Genomic DNA, 21,640 nt, shown 5'->3' with positions numbered 1-21,640 from the left:
TACTGCAGCTACAATGCAAAAACCACTAAACTCTGTGGTCTTGTTTTAGTAAATATGTTCCTATCCATGTTATTATATTGAATCAACAAATGGAAAAGGCTCTCCGTTGAACATGTGGGTAGCACCACATAAAACAGAAACATGGAGCAGAATAGGATTCTATTCAATTAAAATCTGAAGCTATTTTGTGTAGAACAATTGCGACTATTATGTATTTTCAAACTAATTCAAACCGCAGAGGCTATAAAATACTTCAATACAGCTTTTAAACAGAGTCTCTGATGTCATACGAGTAATTGCTGTTGAAAGGAGAGCTATTATTGTCATCAAATGTAGCGCAGTCCCTCTTTTTCTCACGCTCAACATCAGCGAACTAACAATCACCATTCATCCACTCTGAACCATGAGCGCAAGTTACTGAACAAACACACACTCACACACAGTGCACTCACGCTCCCTCTCGGCTCTAATATGAGACCACTCAAATGATGGCTGCAATTACCCAGCTGTTTAACCAGAGTACGCCGCGGCTGCTATTGTCGCTGCACTTAGTGCGAGAACGAGTGTGTGCAGAGGTAGACAAGCTCGAAAGGTGATTTCATCTGTGTGTGATGGTGAGTGTGGGGTGGGGCAAGGGCTATTAACCCATCACAAGTCCAACTCACCTGTAACCTGATTAAACTGTAATAGAAATGTGATTTTACAATTCAGTGAGTTTTGTGATTTTCCTGCTTTAACTCCTGGTCAAAATGTAGGGCTGCAAAAAAGAGTCTTGCAGATTTTTCAACAAAATTCGGCTACAAGATTTGTTGTATTATTTGGTCTGGTCACAGTTTGACCTTCATTAAGAGGACCGGTTTTCATAAAGTGATATTACAACTTATTTGTGGAGTTGTAACCTACAGTAGAGCCCGTTTCGGCACATCCCACTTTTGAAGAACAGACAGGACTATTGCCACAGAAGCAAAGCGATGTAGCTACTGCTGATGAAGGGGGAAGCAGAAAGAAGAAGACAGCTCGTTCTGTCGGGGAGCTAAAGTCGTTATCTCTCTTCAAAGCCACCCGACACCTTTGACAAAAACAGGAAGAGCAAAGGTATGCTGATCTAGTGCTGCCTCGATCTGTGACTGCTGTTGGTTTGTGTGGTTGTGTGAGCTTGGTGTTTCAAAGGGTGAGTTTAGACCAAAGTAACACAGTAACAGTCCACAACGGAGTCAAAACAATGGACGCCATACTGTAATGTAGGTAATACACTAACTAAGGATGACAAACTCTTACAAACCCACTTAAAAACAACCAAGCTTTTCCCTTTAACTGACAATCATGTTTCACATTGAAAACGCAACTGAACAATTTGGCACGATTACTAGAGTAACAGCTCTGAAAAATGGCTCCTTCCTTTCATTGAATCATGCAAAGATTTCTGAATTAAAAAAACATTTAATACATTTTTTTAAAGTGGTTTGTCGTGAAGATCCCAAACAGCTCTAGTAAGAGCGTGCTTGTATCTCATTAAGCAGCATAAACTCTATCATGACGTACAACAGTTAATCCCATGCTGAATTTAATCAGGCTTTTTAGTTGGTTGGGCGTCACCAATGAATGTCTTTGCGTGTGTGTGTGTGTGTGTGTGTGTGTGTGTGTGTGTGTGTGTGTGTGTGTGTGTGTGTGTGTGTGTGCGTGTGTGTGTGAAATGGCCAGACAGACATTAACAGCTTTAATTGCAGACTCTGATACCTTTGCACATATCCAATCACACTCAACTAGGAATAAAAAGGGTCAATTTGGAACAAAATACACACACACACACACACACGCTTGTTTTTCACAACATCTGTGGCATTTTAATGGTCTCCGTCTCGTTTCATTGACAGTGACCACCACCTGCCCTGAGTTAGTCGAGCTATTTGAACAGTCGTAGATCAACAACACAAACTGCACAAAGCGCGGTGGCAGCAAGTGTTCCATCAGCGCTGCGCTGGAAAACGGACTTCACTTTACTAACAGTCCTCTCGGGGAAAAAGGTTAGTCTAAGAGCATTTAACCTTTACAGAACCAAGGCTTATGTGACTTTTAGAAAATAGGCGGAAAACGTTTCACAGTTAACTCTACAATTAAACTAAATAGGTAATAATTAAAGAGAATTATATATTAAATCAGTAACAACAAACAAAACATCTGTTTGCCTGTACATTGCACAAGGCTCAGCCACATTTGATTTTGAGTTATGAACTGCTGAAAAGAGCTAACCACAGGCCGCAAACTGGATGCCATGATGTTTGGAGGTCAGTGTTACAGTTGTTGGGAGAGGATCCAACGCATCACTGAGCTTCAGCAATCTGAACTGATGCTAACCTCTTAATCCACCAGGGCCATGTGGTTTCCTATCCGGAGCAGATTAAGACCCAGGTACATATCGTGGCATTTCACTTCAGTTACTTACTGAAAAATAGTACAGGAATCACATGATGTTATGCTACTGTGTGTAATTCAAGTTTTAAATATTCATCATTTCCAAACAATATAATTAAAGCATGAGACGTGTGCGGCTCTGAAAGGTATGTGCTCTCTAGCTTTCAATAACATTGCAGTGGCTGTTGCAGAAGGCCTTTTAATTATACTTTGACATTTTGGAAAATATCCATTGCTCTCTTGCCAAGAAATAGATTAGAAGATCAATAGCACTCTAGACCAGGAGGTGAATAGTGTAGCTTAGCAGGAAGACTGAAGGCAGGGGGAAACCTGGCTCTGTCATGTTGAATTCTGGTAATTAAAGTGAGGTTATTCAAAGTAACAAGCGGGGACAGGGTTCTTTATTGTGCATGCAGGTTGTCCCAGCTTCCAGTCTTTATGCTAAGCTAGGCTAACCACCTTGTGTCTCCAACTCCCTAGTGTGCAAAAGATAGATAGATAGAATCGGAGGATGAAACCCTCTTTATTTGTCACATACATGTAAACAGAAGAGCACACACAGTGAAATTGGTCCTCTGCATTTAACCCATCTTTGTACTAGGAGCAGTAGGCAGCTATTGTGCAGCGCTCGGGGAGCAATGGGGAGGGGAGATTGGAGGTGTCCGGTGCCTTGCTCAGGAGGGCCTAGGAGGTGAACTGGGACCTCTCCAAGTAGCAGTCCACTTTCCATATTTCAAGTCTGTTTGGGGACTTGAACCGGCGACCCTACGATTCCCAGTCCAAGCCCCTACTGACTGAGCCACTGCTGGACAAATGAGGGTGGTATCTTCATCTAACCCTCAGCAATAAAGCAAAACTATTTCTTCAAGTGAGTTATTGCTCTTGCAACATCTGCATGGTGCTCAGTGATAATGCTCTGAGCCTTTATATTGAGCACAGAATAAAGTGCCAGAGGCGACGTTAGCTACTGAATAATTTAACATAGTGTGGGCGAAGGCAATACATTTCCTATTTAAAAATCTAGCCATGGAAATAACTGTATTTCTCTTTCCTTTTCATTACAGGAGAAAGAGCCATGAGATATAAGTAAATATGGGAACAAAAACAGCATGAAATTAAAGGAAATGTGTAAGAGAAAGATTTGGAAGAATGACATCGTCTGTTATCTACATTATCAATGTCATCTTGCCAGTGTGTGAGGAATAAACTTCTGATGTGTTTAACACCAGCCTCGTTTCACACGCAGCGTAATAGAATTTCGAACAACACTTTTCTCCCCAAAAACAATCACAGTTTAAAGATCAATAGTTGAATCCCTGTCATCATAATCATCCCCACCTCTAGCATCTTAGCATTAGTGTTTCCTCTCCAGATAACAAGGCTGTGAGTCTAATCAGCCGTGACTAAGCCCGTCTCTGTGTCCGCCCCGGCCTGTGTCTGAATTACAGTATGAATAACCTGATTGAGCTCTCAACGCCTTTACAGCTAGAGCTGCATTGGACCTAATAAGGCTGAGAGCTCTTCTGATTCACTCAAAACCCAACCTGGCAACAAGCTTGCGTTGCTCAAGCTCCCATGAAAGACGACTCTGGCAAACGCCGCTGGCCCTGGCCTCATGGCCCACGGACAGAACAGGAAGTAGCCAACCCATCATCGTCCTGCAGAATTCCTGAGTCAGGGAAATATTCCTCACTTCTTAAATTAGTTTTTCAAATGTTTTTTCCAGTCTTTGGTTTTTTCGTGCGTATAAGAAAATGTTGGCATGGAATTTGATAAAGTTAGATTACATTCAGTGCTATACATGCTTAAAAATCTGCATTTTAGCACTTACATTTTAAGAAAATTAGCATGTTGACCATGTTGTGTGTTTGCCTGTCTGGCAGAACAGAACAATATGACACAACCAGCCAGGATACTGTACATTGGTGCCGGAAGACGGATAGCTGGATATACAGGCGGTGCATTGTGTAAAAAATGAAACGTTAATGTGCATAATTCATGTTCTGTGTGCACAGCTCTACTTCAGTGCCTCAAGATTTATGAGGCCGTCCTCTGTGGAGTGCTAGATAGCATTGCTCAGAGCAATATGCAGTCTGCAGTCTACACAATAATGCAGTGATATCAATTAATATCCATCACAGCTAGTCTTGTCCTGTAAGAAATGAATTTGATTTGTAATATTGTTTGCTTTCAAGTCAAACGCAGTATTATTGTATAAACATTAAAGAAACAACTTGTCTTTGTGCATACGATGTTGAAATGTAATGTCTTTCAAAGCAACAGAAAAAACATGAAAACCCTGGAGGAGTCAGCAGTAATTATCTGGATATAAAGTAAACCCATGGAGTTCCTTTGCCTCTGCTTGGCTGACTTTGGTGACTGTCTGGTTGACTCAGAGTCTTGGCTGACGCGCCACATCGGCTTTATCTGACAGGCCTAATGAATCTAATTCCTCATATACACAAAAAAGAATAAATAGCCTCCTGCCAAGTTCTAGTCTGGCGCATCAGTAACACATGAACTATCCCTGTCTCTGCACACTGTTCAGAAGCACAATTTTAATGCAAAATGGTATGTTCTCATCCGTTTTGCTGAGATGTTTGCCTGATCGTCTGTCATTCACTGAAAGATTATTGGTCTGATTTACTCATGTCAAACTATCTAAATGGTTAAGCCTAATTTGAGAGCAAAGACTAAATGAATGGCTATGCATGGTACCGAAAAAACAGGACATGCTACTAGAACAAAAAGAGGTAGACACACACACACGTAATTCAACAGCACTGTAAGGCTTTGTAGAGATAATGTGTATGAAATCATTTAAGTGAACCATCAGATCACGGTGTAAATCTGAGGTGAGAGTCATCTTAAATACTCAAATAAATACTTATTTACCACTTGCCCTTCCTCCTGGCTCGACTGGCTTAATTTAACTGAACACAAGAACAAATCCAATGAGACTGCTCACTGGTCTTTGAACATGGAATACATCAACACATTCGTTACACAGGCCAGATATTCAGTGTGCCAAGAGATGAAGGAAAAACACAGAAAAAAATTGACCTACAAAGTGTTTATTTGGTATAAACTAATTAAGGACCGCTGACACTATCCAGCATGCTGTGATCTTGTAGCATTTAGAGTAATTTGTTGATCCACACTGTTGGAACTGGTAAAAGGCAAACACAAACTCAAACAGGGAGGTCCCTCTGCTTCACTCACTTGGCGGTCAGACTGGTTGACTCAACATATCTGGCTCAAATCTGGCTTTTTGATTATTCTGTGTTACAGATTTGTTAGTTTTAAACTCAAGCAAGTTCATCTGCGCTCTAGATTTGTTGCACAATGCTGCAGAATTTAAAAGAAAGTGAGAAGAAATATTGCATTTGTCTCTCAGTTTAAGGTGTTTCATTCCTTTCTGTCCAAAGCTTCCAATATGGAAAGCGTTGGTGCAGGTGCCAGGCTGCAGACAAAAAGCTCTGCAGGACTGACCTTTCAGCCAGCCCAGTTCACTCATAGTTTGGCCCGCCCCATCCCCATCTATCTTCCCCTAATGCAACCCAAAAGCCTGAAGCTTTGAGCACACTGGATCTGGCTCCAGACTGCAAGATAAATAAAAACAACAGTGTCACTGCCTGGGGCTCTCCGGCTAACCATCCGTGTAGATGATGTCTCTGTCTGAGGGCCCTGAAGTTCTAAAAAACAACAGGGTGGTTTCACACGCAGAGAATAATCTCCAACTAACTTGATGCCTGGGTTTAAACCTTGAATGCAGACACTGAGTTTAATAGGAGACCTAAAACCTGCCCTAAAATTGGATCTTTGAGACTCTGCTGAGTTATTCTTTGATAAGGAGCTCCAGTGGTAGATTTTAATAAGGGACAATTATTGGAGTACTGTACCTAGGAACAATTTTAAGATACTTGTACTTTGAGGATTTTCATTTTTATGCTATATATACTTCTACTTTACTACATTTTAGAAGACAATATTGTACTTTTTACTCCAGTAGATTTATTTGACCGCTTTTACAGTTTTAGATTAATTAAAATGTACATGTAATTAAAGTTTCAAATGTCCAGCAGTAGAATATAAAGTAATTAAGATTAGCTCCGACTTTCCCAGCTCTGATGAACACATTCATGCATCTATAATTATAATCCAGAAACTCAAAATATATGATTTAGAAATGGGTCATGAGGCCTTACAACTCCTTTTTACCTTTGGGACTGATGTATATTTTGATGCCAATACTTTTGTACTTTTACTTAAGTAAGATTTTGAATTCAGGCCTTTTAATTCACAGAGTATTTTTACAGATAAGAATTGCTTCTTTTACTTCAGCACACCTCTTTAAAACACCATGAAGTACTGGTGACAATTAGACATAACCGGAAAAGGAAATATTGCCAGAAGATATTTCCAGCTCTGCGTTATTGACTTCATTGATCTAATTTGCTAATGATCATCATTTCTGCGGGCAGTGTTGTGCTTCTTTAATATCTCAGTGAGCTTTCCCTGTAGCATCAAGACATCTAAATGTATCTGCGAGGTCTTTGGGATTGAGAAATCTTTCTAGGGGTTACATCGACTTGAAATGCACCTGTCACAGACCATTAGAGCCACATACAGTATCTATCTCTTTGCCGTCACTCTCGCTAACCTTGCCCCTTCCTCTCTGGTTTCTCCGGCCTGTTTATCAGCGAGTTCCGCTTGCCAGGAAATGAAAGTCATCCATGTTGTGTAGACTGCTCACTATGATCAAACAGTCCTCTGACAACGGATGGTCCCTTTGTTTTATCGATTCCTCCATCACCTGTTACCCTCTCCACATCCTCAAGTGTATTTCCTCCCCTTCACTCTCTCACTGTCTGTTTTTTCCTTTTCTCTCCATCTCTTCTCAGAGTCTGGCCCTGATTCTCTTCACTCTCTACCATATAGCAACCAGATGTAAATTCCTCAAACTCCAGTTTTTGTTTGGCAACCAGCTTTTCAATCCATCAACAACTTTGACCTCGGAAATGTGCACCAAAAATAAGACCAAACAGCCTGTGCTTATTTAGCTACTGGAGTTTAAAAGTTAAAAAAGTTAAAGGTGAGGTTCCAATATTCATCTTGAGATGGATCAATGCAGACGTATGTAGTCTGATATTAAATCATTTATGGATTGATGTTGGTCAATGAAGTCCTATTTCTTTTAATAAAGCACCTTGTGTACTATTTGTGACTTCTGTGTCTAAAGTCTATCACAAAATATACTAAGTAAAGATGTCATCCTAGTAGCCAGTATGCAAGAGTTTTCTGTTCACTCCTCTCAGGAAAATAAATTGTTTTTTAGACGCTCCATTAGTTCAAAAACATAAAAATGGAGCATAAAGGGATTCCAAACATTAGTTTTAATAAGCAGACATTTTTTTTATGAGCTTTCAGTTCTCACATTGAACTCTTCAAGCAAAGACAATAACAATGTAATTGTATCTTCGTCTGTCACATTAATGACCAATAATGTTTTTATTGCAGTGGGGATTTCATAACAACTGTTCTGAAACTGTACTAAAGACTTATTTCAGCTGCTACACACCCTGTCTGCTGGTGCTTTGACAAACAAAACACATCATGCTGAAAACTACACGTCTGGAGGGTTACAGGAGCGTTAGTTCTGGTCGAGTTGAAGAGGGTTAAATATGGGTTAGTTTTACACAACTTCTTGTAGCTGTCCTTTGTGAAGGCCACTTTAAACTGAAGCTACCACTGAAATGAATGGATTGTAACTTATTCGGGGCAAAGCCTCAGAGACTTGCAAAGATTTCCATTCAATCAGTTTAAAACGGGAACTTCTTTGTGTGTCTGCTAACTGAGTGACTGCTTATCAATGCAACAGACTGTCACTATCCGCTATTGTAATGGTTTTTAAATGATGGGAGCCTATTCAAAACACCCTTTTCATTGAAGGTAAGAGATTCAACATGTTCCTTGTCAATCCTCCTCATCCTATCAATATAATAAAGTGAAGATTGGTGCATTGTATCCAGAAACAGCTCAAAATGACAAGTGATGGAAGTCAAAAGCAAATCTACTGACACACCCATAGGAAAGAAGCCACAGCAACAAACGTATAACAGTGATCGGATTACATGATAATGATAGTGATCAAGGCCGCCCACCTCCCACACACTGGCCCTCCAGTCTTTCTTTGTATCTGTCTGCTTTCCCCTTCTGCTCTACTCTTTTCTCTCTTTTTAGAGCCTGTTGAGCCAATGATCTAGAGGTGTGTGTGTATGTGGGTGTGTGTGGCTGACAGAGACAATGGAAGGGATGCAATGCGTGTGTGCGAGGTCCTGATTATAATATCCTTTATGCGCAAGCAGGTTCACTGACGTCAGGGCTAAGCAGCAGTATCTGATGGAGAAAAGGTTGGTGGGGGCCAGTCAGCCATTCATAAATATAAAGGCTTAAAGGTTGTGTGTATGTGTGTGTGTGTGTGTGTGTGTGTGTGTGTGTGTGTGTGTGTGTGTGTGTGTGTGTGTGTGTGTGTGTGTGTGTGTGTGTGTGTGTGTTTGTGTGTGTGTGTGTGTGTGTGTGTGTTTACCCTGCATGATTCACATATATATTATTCCACAAGAGGGAACTTGGGTTAGGGTATAAATACAATATATTTTATGATAAAAAATGTTTTCAAGGAGACCAATAAACATACATTTAAGCATCCATGCGTTTTGGTATCTGTCTTCAGTAACAAACTCAGACCCTACATTCATTCAGCATTCATTATCTTAAACAAGTATGAGTGAGAAATCAGCAGCATTTCATAAACCCTGCAGTGACACTCTTACTTTTGCTTCATTTTTTTAGCTTAAGACTTCATTTTAACAGTCGATATTTTTTATAGTAATGATGTACTGATTATAGTAGGTTGATCTTTCAGAAAATGATTACCAGAATTGGCAGCTCCCCTCTGCGTTTAAAGGCTTAATGGCGTCTTTTAGAATATTGTGGAGTACTTAACAGCTAAAGAGGCAGATATTTCCCTCAGGAGTTAGAAGAGGCTGAAAACAGAGCTAAAGGAGAATGAATATTGGATTTACATTCGTCAGATGGACAGAAACACGATTGCTGAAAAACCGAAAGTCACTTTGGGTGCTTTGTAACCCGTTTCTACTTATGCTCCTGTCAAGCTAAATTTGAGCATGTGTTACTATTCTGTGATGGGTACTAGCAAAAGTGGTGGATATTTAGCAGTTAGATTAACTTATACATAGACTTTATCACCTTGACCATATACATTTTAGTTTCTGCATGTGTTTGAAAATAAGCCTCAATACTCACAATTCTATTCTTCAGGGGGGCCCCAGGGGCTAGAGGTAAAGATAGCTGGGAACTTTTGCAGCACTTTGGCTTTTTCCCTCGCTGCCTATTATTTCTTGATTCGCTATACCTAATTAAAGCAGACAATGCCAAAAAGAATAATTTTAAAAAGGAATGGGTCCTTTGTAGATAATTCAGAAACTCTAGCAGATACTGAATCACAAAAATAACACCCTTCCAAAAGGGAAATATTCACTAAAAAAATAAGAACATTACTTTAAACGTTGTTTTGAAAATTACGTGAGCCCACTTTTACTGCTGAAGTGCCCTTGAGTGAGGAGCAAGTCACTGCACCCTAGGGTCCTCCAGTGGTGTTGCACTTAATGTGACAGTCCTCTGATGTGAGACCTGGATGTCTACGAGCTTTTTGGGTGTGCGTGCGTGCGTGTTACATGCTGGAAGACAAACTGTAGTTGCTAAATTGGTCAGTTATGTAATCCTCTGTTTCTATTTCTCATTGTTGTTTCTACCCTCCATGATATTATCCCCATGTTTTGCTTCTTCCTGGTTGGCCTCCATTGATCCGGCTAGAACTGCTGTGGCCTCAGTTCAACTCTTCATTATAATGTATGTACAGCTTGTAGATTTGCTGAGCAGTACAATATCAAGGGATTTACTTTTCATAAATACCACCTTTGTGTAGGCCTATTTACAAAACTAAAGCATTGTTCATGTCCATACGAGGTACTTGCTGTTAATATTACCTATGATTAAAAATACCATTACAAATATTGACTCAGCATCTTTCGTCAGCCACAGACCTGAATAGCCAATCATGCTCTAAAAACTATAATTTTTCAGTTACATTTCTAACAAAACCTCCACAATTCTAGCATGAATTCACAACCTCCAATTAAAAAGTTAAAACGCGAAAACAATTATTTTAAATTTCCAAGCACTCTCTGGGTAAGCAATAGGCACCTGTTGAGCGGTGACAGAGCCATCGAGATGGAGCGTACTAGCAAGCGTTGTTCAGATGACTGCTTTCAGCACCACGGACAGCACGCCCTCACAAAAAAGAATTAAGAAGGGGGGAAAATGAGAGACCTTATGGCAGATAGAGAAAGAGAGAGCTGGACATGTCATTAGGGATTAGCCCAGTTCCACAGCTTGAGGCTTTCAGTGTCTGAGTGCTCTTGTCCTCACGTACGCAAACACACACAGATGCGTACAGAAGCACAGTATACTACAACACCGTTTGTGTGATAGATAGATAGATAGATAGATAGATAGATAGATAGATAGATAGATAGATAGATAGATAGATAGATAGATAGATAGATAGATAGAGACAGAGGTTGTTTGCTCAAGCTGAATAAAAAGTATATTGTTAACATTGGTAACAATCTACTTTTGGTCTCTATAATATTTTCCAAATGTGTTCATATAGGTGCGTGTTGTAGTTGTTGCTGATTTGGCAACACTGCATGTCGTCACCGTCTTGCAAATAAAGCTATTTGAATTTGAAGATGGATAGATATACAGTATAGATAAGTAGAGACATAGATAAGATTTCCTCCATCAAGCCTTACCAAAAAAGCTTATTTTAACCATAGACTGTATATCATATGATCATTCATATTAGATACTGCACATGTATAATAAGTATATTATACTAATACTGTTATTACTAACAGTATAATAAGGGCAGACAACAGCACATTAACCTGATACCTCTCCACTCATATAGCCCTGAACATCTATCTCTTTCACCTCCTTTCCAACAACAACTTTCACCATCTTTGTTTCTGTGCTCTCCCTCGGACACACCTAAACAGACACCAAAAAAGCAATAATTGCAGATGCTCTCACCTGCAGAAACACTTAATTAAGCGTCCCACCCTCTTCCAGTGGACTCCCAGCCGCCCCTCTGTCGCTTCTTGTACTCTGGTCGACCCTCCAAACGCAGCCTGCTGCAGCTCTGGTCCGCTTGGAGAAGCGACACCCGCCCTAAACTCTCCCTTTCCTTCCTATTTTCTCACGCAAAGACGCCCAGCGTTAAGGTGAGCTGCGCATACAGGAAGCGACCGTTTACCGACATTTCCGTCAACTCCGCGGACTCACTAAACCCCTACCAGGACGCTGCGTTATGCGCCATGTAAAAAAAAAAAAAAAAAAAGAAGCTGCACAAAGGAAGACAACAAAAAGGGGGAAGAGGAGGTGGAGTGAGAGGGGAGACACTGACGGAGATATGATCTAGTTTAAGATAACGAGGGGATAGAGAAAAGTGGAGGAAAAACACTCACTGTGGCGGGATTAAAGGATGCCCATGTCGGATGCTGCAGTCGGTCACCAGCATCAGCAGCAGCAGCAGCATCTCCGGCGCAAGGGAGGGAGGCAGAGGGGAGGGAGGGTGAGGCCGATGATGTAAAAAGCTTTAAATCATTCAGGAGCCCGCTGCACGACATGTGACCGCCGACACGGTGTATTATTCATCCGGTTTGTTTCCTGATCGCCCTCGACCGAGGAGACACCGAGCCGACCGGACGTCGTTGTTCCAGCCCGCCCCCATGACTTACACTGATCCAACCATGACACGAGGATTACCACACAATATGCCAAGAATGTATCCCTATTGTGTTCTTTACGTAATGGTTGATCATACTTTATAGTGAAGTTGTACTGGTTTAATGCAGTTGAATTATTGCATTCTTTTTCCATTTTGTTGTAGGCTACCCATTACAATACATTAAATAAAAGTGTGTCAATGGGTGATTCATTTCCATATGCCTATTTGCTAAGGGTGTTCTGATATCTATGCCATTTAGTCAAAGAACACAGCAAACTTTTTTATTGTAAGGCATAAATTGAGCTAAATTAATATAAGGTAGGATTATTTTTCCGGATGTTTATGTCCATATATAGGCTAAACAGTGAAGAAAACATATACAATAATCTTCAGTTGACTTGTTTGTTGTAAATACACACATGTACATCTATGTAAAATACGTTGTGGTTTTTCTTTATTCACTCAAGCAGAGGTGAACCACAACATTCTTTTAACATGTCACTAAGTGTTATTCTGCCACCTGACCATGTCATTTTCCTTGTAATTGCTTTACAGTGATACAGGAGATCAATATGTTTGACCACAGAGAGCTGCAGATACAAATCATCCCACCACGGCAAAGTTGATGGTATAGGTCACAATGTCAAAAATAATTATGTAAGCTTTAAACAACGTTTGGACCTTTTCCAGGCATGTGACCTTTACTATGGATTAAATGACTTTACAAAGGGCCTTTAAGCAACATTGGGGATTAATATCCTAAGAAGAATCGCTTCCCTACTGTCCATCATTGCCTTTCCAAAGGCAGAGGCAGTGAGAGTCACGTAAAGGCCTGCTGATGAATTATTAAGCATGGTGTCTGATCAAATATTCAGCAGATGGCATGGGTTATTTGCCATAGATAGTATTTATGTCAGCTGAATTGCGTATAAATTGTGTGTGTGTGTGTGTGTGTGTGTGTGTGTGTGTGTGTGTGTGTGTGTGTGTGTGTGTGTGTGTGTGTGTGTGTGTGTGTGTGTGTGTGTGTGTTTTATTAAATCAAACCTCTTTCTTTCGTATGTCCATTGCAGCAGCACTTTTGCTTGTGGCAGCCATCTTGGTTGCTCTTGAGAAATGGACAATAAAAGATGAAAAAAGCATCCATCCACAGCCAACAGGAGCCTATTAGAATGTCTCTTACAAAATAAATGGAAACATGACTAAAATGCAGAATTAGAAAGACAGTGAGACATTTGCCGCTAGGCCCCTATCAGCAAGTACCATCTCATAGCTTAGCAACTGCCACAGCTTGTGGTTTGCGTGGCGCTGTAATAAGAGGAAAACACATTGTATAAAGGAAAGTGTGGTGTTTTGTTTTGCCTGTCCAAACAAAGAAAAAAATAACAAAGTGTAAGGAATGGGTTTTAAAAACTGAGTTATCTATTCCAGTGTAAACTCTTATTGTTGTTAGCATCTCCGGCTAACTAGCTCACGAGCTGCAGCAATATAGCTCATACCAAACTTACTAGATTATTTGGGGAAATAGCTTGTGTCAAAAAGTTGTTTGTAATAAGTTATTTCAGTGGACAAAATGTACAGCTTTTTTTCTTTCCTCAATGATTGATTGCTTAACATATATTGGGATTTTTAAATGAAAATGCTGTTAATGTTTAACGCGTATGGTATGGGTAGTGAAGGACGGGAGATTTTGACAGGCAAAGGGTTTGGAGGTAAGCTAACGGCTAATAGACAATTAATTTCTTAATTGAGTTTACATGATAATAATTCAATTTCTTGCAGGGTAAACTAATAAGGAAGTTTAGTTTGTACGTTGAAAACAGTACATCTACTGCTTGTTGTGTTACGCTGGCGTGTTTGATACCGTCATGGCTGCAGCTCTGTTGTTTTTCCAAGCTCACACTCACCGCTTCCTCTTCCACCGCTAAATGTCAGCTACCCCGCAGTCCAGCGGCTGTGTGAGTGTGGGAGTTTATGCGAGTGTGTGTGTGTGTGTGTGTGTGTGTGTGTGTGTATGTGTGTGTGTGTGTGTGTGTGTGTGTGTGTGAGACACACTGAGAGATGACTCACTATCACTGTGCCCTAAGCAGAGAGACAGCTGTGAGACCTGAGTGCCACTACGCATAATTCACCACTGTCTGATGAGGTCAATAGGCTACAAGGCAGGAGTGACCCATAATATCCGTCAGATCTGAACCTGAAAGACTACACACACACACACACACACACACACACACACACACACACACACACACACACACACACACACACACACACACACTGAGACACACATACACACACTAACTCTCTCTGCTTCCTCATATGTCAGATTAGAGTGGGGTCAATACCTCTCCCACATGTGTAAATGAGGTTTAACCATGATGGACTGGCTGTTATCGGTTGATCGATGTGGTCTGTGTGCACCTTTAGGAACACATGTGCATCTAAAAAAAACAATCGCCTGCTACACTTTTCCCTTTTGCACGAATGAATGTAATGGATTTATTGAATATCACATTTCCACTCTTTAACTAACCTGCCTGCTTATACATTATGATAATAAACGCTTCTTATTCACACACTATCAAAACTCTATATCCAGCTGGATAGTCTCTCCTCCATCCACGTCAGCCTCCTCGGCGCCGCTCTAACAGGCATGTATTATTCAACACAATCTCCAGAAGTAGCCTTCCTCCATTTCTGCTATTCTCTCTGACACATGGGTGGTAGAGGAGGATGAAGAGGGAAGAACAAAGGAGAGGGGGTGGGGTGCAGACAGACAAATTTGAAACAGTCCTGAATTCCTAATATAGTCTGTAACAAAATTCAGGTTTGTATATTAGCCTAATCAAAAATGTAATTGAGATGATGAGTTGTGGTTGTTGTGGTTGTCTTTAGCCTTTTCCAGTCGTGCTCCAAATAAAAAAAGGACCTTGTTGAGTTGATATATTTACAAAAGGAAATTAAAGTACAGCTGTGATGGAGCACAGTGTCCAATCCTTACTACGCCACGTACCAGAGGTAGTTGGGATGGAAATACCCAGCATATAGTGGGGGCAATACATACTAAAAGAGAGCGAGTTGGTAAACAGGGAAAGATGGAGCCGGATATTGTTGGTGTTTTGTCTATTTTGAACAGTGTAGCAACTTTAAGGACACAAAAATAATAGAATTACTTCTTCTCTGCTGGACCTGATTTAGAAAATGATACTTACTTCAACATCAGAAGTAGTGTTAAAGATAATCAATCAATTATTAGCAAATTTGCAATGAAGAGGCCAGAATTTGTCCTATTTCCAGAAAATAATTTGGAACAATAAGTTACTGTGGGCCCAAGTGTGTGGGATTTAGAGTGAATCATTAGCAGATATGCAAAAGAATGGCCATAATAATTGGTAACTAAAAACTGTTGTGATCTCATCAGAATGAGATTTATATGTCTTTGAGTTTTTATGTTAAACTTTTAGGTTAACCACGAAAAGATCCAACAAAATATTAGAATGATCGTCTAAACACTGTGTTCTCCAGTGTGCCGTCCTGCTATCCATCTCAATTGACAGTGGGGCCTGTGCAATTACAGTTTGACACAGGCTCGTTCTGCCAAAGGCAAAAACCGTAGATGCTCACACCGCTAAGTGGCAGTGCTGTGAATTAACGCCACGGTTTCTTTGATGCACCATGGGTCGCCTCCCGTGATCCTGTGCAGCTCTTTTAAAGTGAGCCATTCCCACAGGTGTTCGCTCCACGCATCGGATCGTTAGCCTCGGCTCAGGCAGCTGCTCACACACAAACAGGCTTAATAAACAGCTTCTGCACAACAGCAGGAACAGGCAAACAAGTCTGTACAGCTGGTCTCAAACCAGCCTGATAGCGTGTGTAAGTGTGTGTGAATGTGTATCGATTGGTGATTGTGTGTGTACGAGTGTGTTTATATGGGGAGTATTTGTTTCAGAGGTGATTAACAGCATGCTCTACTTCAACCCCAGGAGGGAGAGCGCTGCATCAGTGCATTTAGATAAATGGGTCCCTGAATGGATGTAATTCAGCCAAGAGGAAACTGCAGAGCCTGATGACTCCTTAAGAAGTAAGAAATATGGAGAAGGGAAGATGGAGGGATGATGAAAAGAAGGATACAACCACAATAATGTAGCATCAGAGCACCTTAAAGTTGCTTATCTTGGAATTTGTATTAGTAGACGCAAAGAGTCTATAGGCATGAACAAAAAACAATCCTTATTTATTCCCTTTCCTGCAGATCCACCACATGCCACCACATGCACACACACCTGACAATGTCTCCTGCAGTATCTGCACTGATGAACAGATGTTCCTGTCGCAGCTTCCCTGCAACACATTCCTCTCACTTCCCCGTAGCTGTCTCCTCATCCTTCTCAACCTCTTATTGTCACACAAACACACACACACACACACACACACACACACACACACACACACACACACACACACACACACACACACACACACACACACACACACACACACACACACACACACACACACACACACACACACACACACACACACACACACACGACGTATTTTCTACATTTCCCAGAAGGAGATAGCTCAGATCTATTCTCACACACTGGGTTCAGCTTCAAACGCAGCGCATATCCCGAGGAAGTGTGTGTGTGGATTTCTAAAACAAGTTTGAAGCTGCTATAAAACCTTGTATCTCCTTGCAGTTTGTTTTTTGAAGAGGAGAAAAGGCCGACCTCATTTTCTGATGGATGAGTCGAGACTGGTTTCTATTGGGTGTGAGTCAGGAAAGCGATTTAACTAGTGTGTGTGTGTGTGTGTGTGTGTGTGTGTGTGTGTGTGTGTGTGTGTGTGTGTGTGTGTGTGTGTGTGTGTGTGTGTGTGTGTGTGTGTGTGTGTGTGTGGGTTCATTTTAATTGCCTTCAGCATTCTTAAATATAGTTGATATGTGATATCTACAGAGCATCGTTAATAACGGGGTAACCATGGTAACTGTCCATGTGTTAGCGTTGAAAACAATTGCTTTATTTGTCCATAAGATTAACACATTGTAACCTATACACTAACCAGATAATATATATTATTATGATCAACTTTACATGCATTTTTCTCTTTTCAAACTAAAAACCCCCCCCAGATTTTGTGAATAAGTTCAAAGTAGTGTGAATAATGACTATGACAACACTGCATTATATACCTGTTGTTTCAGCAAATGCTCAGTATGATGTTTTAGCGCAATAAAATAATAGGGTAGGTCAAGATTGATAAACTGTTCTACAAAGTGTGTGAGTTAAACACCAAGACTTTGTGTCCCATGCTCTCCTAACCAACCTTGGTTTTTTTCAAACCATTGAAGAAGTCTCTCCTCTGACCATAACCACTACCCGAATAAAACATAAAGACAGTATTGGTATAGATCCCTTAGGTATGAGGACTAGATGGTCCTGCAGCATAATCCACATCCTTGCCACAGAAGCCAAACTAAAAGGGTACTTGAAGCAAGCAGACTACGGTCAAGGTTGTTCCAAAGAGACACATTGTTTGTATCCGTCCTGTGGTTTCAGATATGCGCCAAAGTTCTTCCTTGACCGGGTGACACCCTTACATCAAGTTAGATTTAAAAAAAAAGAAAAATCTGGTCAGTATTTTTTCTGTAATCCTGTTTAAAACAGACAAACAAACAAACAAACAAACCAGAATAAGTACATAAACTTTAGGCAAATTGAAATATTCTGACAACATTGCTTCTTCTGGTTTCGATTTGCTTAGATCACAAGCAACCAACACACAGGAAGCAACTGACCATGCAAATTCATGAAATAAATCATTTCAAGACTCGATGAAATGACTACGGGAGCATGACTAACTTCACGAGCATGTTTCAGATGTGTCCAGTGCATGTTTTATCCCTGATCCGTGAAGCAAAGCATTTAATCCCACTAACACCAGGCTACAGCGTCTGGATAACGGTGTAATTAATTTGCATCCAACATATTGCTGATAAGGGGCTGACACATCGCTCATGCAGCCATGTGAGGAAAAAAAGAGAGAAGAGCGAGAAAACAAACGAGGGGGAAATAGTTCTTAGTATGAGAGAGAATAATACTTCTGTAGAGCTTGTTGTAATTAAGTGTAATCGCAGAGGATGATAAATCTGTGCTTTAGCGTACGCCTCTCTTTGTGTGTGTATTAATGTGTGTATCCAGTGCAGTCATTGTTATAGCTTGCAGTAAATGTGCTCTGTGTAAGTGAGAGGGAACCATAAATAACTTTGTCTACCTTGGAGAAATTGACCGTTCTGCTCTCATAAACCCTTTATTTCTTTCCTTTAATATTCTCTAAGGTGTGCTCTCTTTTTACTCTGTCTGCCCTGTTCGCACGCACACACACACACACACGCACACGCGCACAGAAATCACCATGGAGATGAAAGATTGAGGGAGAGTTCTGCTTTATAAAAATGCGGACAAAACAGCTGATTCCTTCCTATCTTCTCCTTATCATGAACTTCCATCTCTCCCTCCATATTTCTCACATTTCTAATATGTTTTTAACTCTGCGTCACAACTATATTGTTAAATCTCATTCTGCTTATCCCTCTTGTGCCGTGTGTGTCTTTCCATCTGGTTCTCTGATTGTTGAGATAAAGATAGCTGCTCTTTGCCGGTTAATGAAATTCAACCCAAGGCCAGCCATGACTCACTCAGTGTTTACTCTGGGTGATGACATAATGTCCACTGCATCCATCACACACACATAAACTGGACGCAGATACGCTTTTTGGTTGTTTTAAAGGGTGGGTGATGATTGTAATATCTGGAATATGTTCCATTTTTCACGGTGTCATCACAAATAAGAAATTGCTCAGTGACGCGCCCCCAAAAATGATTGGTCTTTTTAGCTTTTTTAAACTTATTTTTGGGGTGAATTAGATGGGATTGAACTCTAATCAACCCTGTTTCCTAAGATATTAACACTGTATGCTACCTGCTTATGCCAAAGGCCAACGTTGACATCTGTTTGGTGAAGAAATTCAAACATCTGATGATGGTACTGTATGTCTTTTGGTTTGAAAGCCCTTCAAACATACAACAATGACCATGTTGCATCTATTTCTGCAACCATCCCTTTTGCTTTTCCTCCGTTGCGTCAGCCAGCGGTGCAGTGCCACCCTATCTGCTTAGTCAGTTTGGATCAGTCTGTCTCATATCCTGTAGTGCTGCAAAGTGTGTGTGCTTCAGAGTGCACCCATGCATGCAGAATGTGTCTCATATCCTGGGTACATGAGTCACGACTGCTTGATTTATTTACAGTTTGTGCCAACAGAAAATGTGTGTGCATGTCTTTGTAATCTCATTCTTGTGAAGTTAAGAATAGAAAAAACAAAGAGACGAAAAGCACCTTCATTTATATCTCTTCAATATTGCTGATTGATTGAGTTGGTTATAAATACTACATCTGATTTACTGCATTAGTAATTGTTTCTAAGAAAGACTCCCATAATTTAATACCCATTTATCAGACATTCTGCAACATGGATGACTTTCATGCCACCCGTGTGACATCCTTCAAATTCGGAGAAAAAAATCCAGTTGTCTTTAATTCGCAATTCCTCTTCGCTGCTTCCTATTAACTTCGACTCTCTGTCAGATAAGTGAGGATTAGTGACGGATAATTTAATGTAGACCTGCTTTACAATACCGTTAAGGGGCACTCCATCACAACTCTTTATCTGATGGTGGAATAGCTTCGTAACCCTCTTAGCGATCCGTCCTAGCAGGGGAACTTTACTTCCAGCTGCTAGAATGGAAACTTTCTTATATTAACCATTTAATAATTGCATAGAAAATCCTGAATATATCCTCTTATTCACTGTGCGATGAACTGCCTGATATCATTTTAATCAAATCCTTAGTTTTATTGCTTGATGAGATAATAAAGACAAGGTAATAAAAAGGTTTTATCAACAGCTCTCTGTTCTCCTCAGACTGACGTGGCGTTGATCCTGCTGCATGCAACTGTGTCTTTCTTTTGTTGTGCTGCTTCAGACACACAATGGGGAGCTAATAAGAGCACCCTCTGTTGCTGCAGAGGCAAACACACACACACACACACGTACTATTAGAACCCCCTACATTGCACACAGGGTTGACGAGGACCTTTTCACTTAGAAGACCCAAACACACACTGTGACAAAGAGAATGTCTCATTCAACATCTGCCTCTCAGGCGTATGTCCACCCCCCCAGCCAGGTGCAGGAGGAAAAACAAAGAGATGTAAGGATCTTATTACAAAAAAGTAGACCCACACTTCGAACCCCCATGTTCTGGATCACTTTTGACTATCCCTCCCTCAATTTTCTTCACCTCCCTCATCCGGCTGCGGTGACATTCATCTCTTTTTTTTTTTTTTGTTCACTTGTTCCACTTTCAATGTTCCTCTTCGTAAGCATAGAAACACGTCAATTCAGGCCCTCTGAGACTTGATGGAGCTTTAAAGAGGCCATGAATAAAAGATGCGTTGGATTTGTTAAAGTAGAGATGGAGAGAAGTAAGGGGGGAACACTATAAATCAGAGAGAAAAAAACTAAATTAGGAGAATTTACTGCATGGAAAACTAGAAGTGTGTGCAATCTCCGTCCCAATATAAACTTGTCATAGTTCTTTCCAGACTATCCAGCAGGTTGTACAAGTGTTGGCTGTAGAAGGTCTCACAGCAGTCCATGACCACAATGTGTCCTCTAATACTCTGGGCTGCATGTTGTCCACTCTAGCCTCGGGGCATCATCAGAACTAGAGCCCCAATTACTGGTGGGTCCAAGGAGACAGGAAGAAGACATTTGGGGATGTCTGCGAGGTCAAGGGAAATCACTGCGGGGGTCAGAGTTTAATTGGGAAGCCAATGGATATGGATTCCAAAGGTCTCTCCCAGTGGGTCAACATTAGGGTTTATACATATATTTTAAAGGTTTAATTTGTGTAAGATTATGGATGCCGAATGTTCTGAAATATAACCTTATGAATTTACAGTAAATAGTGGTAGCAGTTTGACCTTTGTGGAAGTCCTGCCTTCATACAACTGCATTATGACGTGCATTTACAAGTGCTAAACGTGTTGTTTGCTTGGTTTAGGGTATGCCATAACCTGTAGTCTATTTAATATATCTCCCAATTGTATCCTACATGTTTTTTTAATAGCCTATTTTTATATGGTTCCAGGCAATGTCAGTCTTGATGTGTGATTTTGGCCATTCCCTGACTTTTCCCTCTAGCGCCACCATGAGGTAGGAATATTTTTTATTTATTATTTATATTTGCTACAGTGTTTGCGTAAGAATCAACTACTCCAGATGTATAA

At 40.7% G+C, this 21,640-nt stretch overlaps 1 protein-coding gene across 2 annotated transcripts in view; it reads right to left on the bottom strand.

Moving 5' to 3' along the window:
• Positions 1-21,640, bottom strand: part of slc7a14a (solute carrier family 7 member 14a) — a 50,801-nt gene that overhangs the window by 13,312 nt on the left and 15,849 nt on the right. The window contains exon 1 of one of the 2 annotated variants that reach the window (XM_063908183.1): positions 12,024-12,245. The exons of the other annotated variant lie outside the window; for it this stretch is intronic. The gene's annotated coding sequence lies outside the window, so the exon portion shown is untranslated. Of the gene's footprint in view, positions 1-12,023; positions 12,246-21,640 lie in introns of those variants that run through there. 2 annotated transcript variants of the gene reach the window in all.

The sequence above is a fragment of the Eleginops maclovinus genome, chromosome 19, assembly GCF_036324505.1.
Source record: "Eleginops maclovinus isolate JMC-PN-2008 ecotype Puerto Natales chromosome 19, JC_Emac_rtc_rv5, whole genome shotgun sequence".
Taxonomy (NCBI): Eukaryota; Metazoa; Chordata; class Actinopteri; order Perciformes; family Eleginopidae; genus Eleginops; species Eleginops maclovinus.
This window is presented reverse-complemented; position numbering and strand designations above follow the sequence as displayed.